Below are 6000 nucleotides of genomic sequence, written 5' to 3' on the forward strand. Positions count from 1 at the left end.
CTCATCATTTTGTTCAGTTGGTTGCAGTAGACATCAGTTGTAATTGACCAGGTTTTGTAAAGCTGTAGTTGATAATACCAGCACTGGACCGCCAAACACACACAACTATTTTTGATGAATATTGGGTTTTGGACTGTGTTTGGCACTTCATTTTTATCCAACCATTGTGCTGAACACTTGGGATTGTCAAAAAGGATTGTCAGAAAGAATCCAGTTTTCATCACAGGTAACAATATGGTGTAGAAAGGGTTCACCTTTATGTCGTGACAGCAAAGAAAGTCAGGCTTCAAGATGGCTTCTCTCCTGATGCTTGTTTAATTCATGCAGTACTCATCTATCCAGTTTCTTTACCTTACCCATTTGTTTCAAATGGTCCAATATTGTTGGAATAGTAATGTCAAACCTTGCTGCTAATTCACGGGTAGGTTGAAATAGATTCGCTTCCATCATAGCTTTCAGCTCATCGTTATCCACCTTGGTCGCAGTTCACCCACGTGGCTCCTTTTCAAGATTAAAATCACAGAATGGAACTTCTCAAACCATCAACATACTGTGTGTTCATTGGCCACATCCTTCCCAAACACTTTGTTGATATTCTAGCTGTCTACGCTTCATTAGTTCCACGATCGAACTCATATTCAAAAATAACATGAATTTTTAACTTGTCCTTGGTTTCACAAAAATTGTTCTAAAAAATAATTGAGAGATAATCACAAGACAAATCATACATTTGAAAGAATAAGAATGTACCTTCACAATAATAATAAAAAAAAGAACAAATGTCAAAGTGAAATGTCAGAGATATCAACTGTCAAACTTAGTACTTAAGGAAATCGGACATTTCATACTTAATAACCTAATACGATACCCAACCACCAGCACTACATATTTGAATTTTCTCTGTATCTATGATTTAGTGCACACTCTTGCCTTAAATTTGCCTGCCTCCCAGAATATTGACATTAAAATAATAGTTCACCAGGAAGGGTCACACAACTAAAAATTCAAGAAATTGAGATCTACTCTAGCCCATTGCAGCCTAGAGGAGGTGATCAGTTTCTCTAGGACCCTCATTTGCTTGGCTAAGGCATGCAGCAAAGACAAAGAGTATCTTCCTGTTTGATATTAAATCCTGATGCTAAGATTTGAACTGAAAGTACTGTTCTCACTTCCTAGAGCCAGTAGGTGATCTCTATAAAATGTTATAATAATAAAACAGTGACTGCAGAAATGAAGACTCTAGCTTCCTAACTTGCTAAGTGACTTATAAATGGCGTTCAGTGGCCTTCCTAGACCAGGTCTGTTTTCCTGCCTTGGGAAAGCTGGGAGTGTGATCACCCGATCACCCGGTGTGAGCTACTGACTTGAAGCATGCTGCTCCTTACCAGCTCCCACTCAGCAGAGGTGTGGAAAGTGGAGGGCCTTGGCAATGGGTGGGCGTTCCTTACTCCTCTCTAGCTATAGAAAGGAGAGTAGACCTTGGGAGAGTGAGATTTTGATCTGTCTGGGCACATTTTGGATTCTAGAGCGGGAGGAGGGGTGCAGGGTGGGCGGTGTGGGTGGTGTAAGCAACCCTTAGTCTCCCGCAGAGGGAAGGCAGTGAGGAGGACACCTGAGGAGGGAATCCCATTTGCTGCCATTTCTCAGCATCTTCTGGACGAGACCCATCTCCTTACCAGCCCTGTGGCTGAGAAGCATGCCTTAGAAGGATCCCTTAGAAAATTCTAATTAGCAAGTTCATTTCTAATGCAGCAGGACTCCCCTTGTGCATGAATTTAGTGTGGTGGGGAGCGTGGGGGGCTAGGAAGAATTTGAATGTGCTTAGAGTAGATAATTCTGAGCCAAGTTAACAGTAATTTGGGGGTCTTGTGAACCTTTTTATAAAATGGGTGTCTTTTTATATTTTGGGAAAAAAAAGAATGGTGTTATAATTGATTTTTATTGATTTTGTGCTGATGGCTTCTCTGTAAAAATTATGAGTGGATATGACAAGTAGATGGCAATGCTAATGTTGACGGCTCGTACTTACAGCGTAGTCATTATGTGCCAGGCACATTAACTTATTTAGTCCCTGCCACCACCTTCACCCCTTCACCATTTTATAGATGAGGAAAGTCAGGCAAGAGAAATTAAGAAATTTTCCTGAGGTCACATAGCTATTAAGTGTCACAGTTTTATCGGAATACCGATAAAACCTCATTTTAATTTAAAGATGATATGGCTAAAGGCAATTCTAGAAACATCAATGGGAAAGAGTGGGCACTATGCTTCTGAAATGGTTTTTCACATAGTGACATTTAAGACAGTATTAAAATCACTACAGGTCTGACCTGTTCTCTAAAGATCTGGGTATGATGTTATACAAAGATATTTTTCAAAGTTTTCAACATGGCTCCTAATTTGGGATATCTTGTGGCTCAAATTTCTGTCTCTTGTGGAACTTTAATTCAAGGTGCTCAGAATGAACAATGACTTTGAACACTGACTCCTGGGGGACAGGGTGCCCCTCCTCCACGGCAGTTTGGGGGCAGCAGGAGGCAGTCTGTGCGCTCACCCAGACAGGGGCAGCAGTTCACCACGGTGTTCCCCAGAGCAGGCATGGCCTCAGTGGGAAACGTCAACGTTATTTTCCAGGTTTAGGGGCTCAAAATATTTGAGCAAGTAAGTTAAAAAATAGCCTTGTGTTGTTTTGATTATTAGACCTTCATATACAACTCAAAATTAGTTTAAAAGCAAAGCGTGTGTTAGGAGCTTCAGTCATACAGAAATAATGCTTTTTTGCCTTATGTATTAATAACAGTGTCTCATTCACAATTATCTGGAACGTTCCTTTTCTCCCACCATGTAAATACACTTAAAAAATAAAACTACGAAGCTTAAACTTTCTGATGGATTCCTGTCCCCACTCCGAAAGGCTTAAAATAGCACTTTTTGTGGTCTGTACATATCAAGTCAGTTGGATTTTTACTGAGAATTTTAATTTATCCTTGAGATACTTGATGGAAATATATGAACTAAGTTATAATTTAGCATACCAACCTTGACAAACAGACAATAAATAAAGATGAGTGTGTTTATCCATGTGATGAAATATTTGTACTAAAATGTGCTATTCACTTGTTAGAAATGAAAATATTCCAATAAATGAACTTAATTTGCATGTCCACAGGAATTATAATATTTAAAATTTTTAGCCAATCTTGCATTTTTACACAGGCATTACCTAAATTTGCAGAACCCTGCAGTATTTGACTTGATATATTGCATTCCTGGGCATAAAGCTTCTATGTGATTTGTTAAGCTCATAGCAAGCTTTAAGGACTCAGTGCTATTTATGACAGATGAAGTTTATCTTAGCTTGGAAATAATTTTTATTTTCTGTGATTCAGATTAAGACTTTACAGAAACCCGCTAATGAAAACACTGAAGCACTAACCAGAAAAATGAGTCAACTCTGTTTCCAAAATGATACAACAGAAAAATCCTTCGTTGCTTGTAGTCTCATGTGACCATCATCAGAGAGTATTGAAAATTCGTTTTCTCTTTTACTAAGTTTCCCTGTGGTCACATATATGCTCAGAGCCAGAAAGACATTTTTATGTCAGGGAAATTCCAGAAATGGAAACATTTTTGTATAATATTGATTCATTTCTGTCTAGCCAAAGACATGTTTTCCACCAAGCAATGAACATCAGCCCCAAGTTATAGGGGACCAGCCACTCCAAAAGCATACTGTCTGCTGAGCACTGAAAAAGGATACGGACAAGCCAGCCAGCATTCACGATTAAGAGAAAAACATCTGTGCTTTGGAAAATGTTCTTCAAGGATAGAGAATTGTGCTCTGTGTCCACCAAATTTCCATGATCTTTTTAAGATCAGACAGCCAATGGATAAAGCCTCCTTATCTTTCTTCATGGGTGGCGGACGGAATTCTCTGCCTTTGCTCCTAACAGCTGCTTAACAGTATTTCTGCCTCATGAAAATAAAATGGCTGATCAGGCACTTGGGGTTTGTTCTTAACACAGGAATTACTATTTGAATTTAAAAAGTGTATTTTGACTCATAAAATGATCTAAGACAATGTGCTGCTCTCTACTTTGTTTTTTTTCCATTTAAAAACTTACAGATGGATTAAGTCATTTAAAACTGCCTGATGTGAAGTAGAACCACAAGGCATGGAAGTAAAAACTCAAAAGAGTATAAATATCTATATTGTCACCACTGTCTGGAATGATTGATGCTTTATAAGAAGCCCAGGTTCCAGTTTCCTAGAAATGGACTTTGATCAGCCCAGCAGGAGTTGGCACTGACGCATTCTAAATGACTTGTCAGCATCTTTTGCTGTTATCTTCCAAGACCGCTTGTTTTCACTAAAGAATAAACTTATGGCATGAAATTTAAGATATGTTTAATCTCCCAGAAGAGGACTTGCTGATAATTAGATAAAAGTTCCAACATCGTTGCTGTTCCCTAATCAGACGGACTTTGTGTTCTCATGACTGAGGAGTCACATTTTTAGCTTGCTAAAATATTCGCTGGAGAACATACAGTGAAATCCATGAGTGGAAACATTCCATGGTATTTTCAAGCACCATGTGTCGGGAGTTTGGCACGTCCTCCTTCTGGGCCTCACTGGAGGGTGGCCAGGTAGAAGCCAGCAGGGCACAGATGCTGTGTTTCCAGCTCCTCCACTGCCAGGGAGCAATCTCACCTTGTTTCTAAAATTTGCATAAAATCAACTGCCTCTTAGTCTCATTTTAAGGATAAAATTTTAAAAACATGGAGGGCTTTGACGCCTCCTGACAGCTATTCCCTGGGTGAGGTATTGTTTACTGTGGCCTTTCTCTATTTCCAAATAAGCAACAGAAATAAGCCGGACCCTAAAATAAATTAAGAAACAGACTTCAGAAGCCTGAGAGAATTTTATTCAATCCCAGACCTCTTAAAAATTGATTTTTGCTTTCAATTTAGGAAAATCGTTTTCATTTGAGTTGTTGAAAGGAATGCTTTCTGGCGGTTAGCTTATGTATGATCTTCTAACTGATTAAATTCTGAATCTCTTAAATTGTTTGATTATTCCTGCTGGTTTTAGTTATCTTTTGCTGCATAATAAGCCACTCCAAAATGTGATGGTTTAAAACAACAACCATTTTGTTCTCTGTCATGAGTCTGTGGGTCAGAGGGGCTCAAGTGGGCAGTTCTCGTCACTGGGATCTCTCACGTGGTTGTAGTCAGGTGGGGGTTGGGGCTAGAGGCCTCTGAAGACTCGACTGGGACACTGGGATGGCTGGGCCTCCCCTCTCCCCATGGTCTCTACCTACTACTTACTAAGGGCATCCCAAAATGCAAGAGCAGAAGTTTCCAGGCATTCTTAAGGCTTATGCCCACGACAGGCACAGCATCCTTTCTGTCTCATTCTGGTGAAAGCAAATCACAGGCTGTGTTGGCGTCCCCAAGAGCACCTTCAAGTTTCATGATTCCCTAGGAATCACAGAACTCCGAAAAGCTTTTATCCTCATAGTTATGGTTTATTATAGCGAAAGGGTACAGATTAAAATCAGCAAAGGAAAACAAGTGCATAGGACAGAGCCCAGGAGAGACCAGGCACAAGCTTCCAATTGTCCTCTTCCAGTAGAATTTTACAGGCAGCACATAATTTTCTCAGCAATAATGTGTGACAGCAGGTACAAAATATTGCCAACCAGGGAAGCTTGCCTGAGCCTTGGTATCCAGGGTTTTTATTGAGGTATGGAGCACCCACGTAACCCACCTTAGTTACTCAGTCTCCTGCCCCTCCATGGGTCAGACTGATACAGGATGGGGCAGAGCCCCAGGTGAATAAACACAGGTGTTTATCATAAATCATATTGTTAACATAAACTGTCTTGGCTCAAGGCGCCATATATAAAAAGTCACTCTCACCAAAGCATGATATTCCAAGGGCTTGGAGATTATTTCCCAGGATCTAGCCAAGGGCCAGCCCTTTCTTTGGAATATGAA

The sequence above is a fragment of the Eulemur rufifrons genome, chromosome 17 (genome assembly GCF_041146395.1).
Source record: "Eulemur rufifrons isolate Redbay chromosome 17, OSU_ERuf_1, whole genome shotgun sequence".
Lineage (NCBI taxonomy): Eukaryota > Metazoa > Chordata > Mammalia > Primates > Lemuridae > Eulemur > Eulemur rufifrons.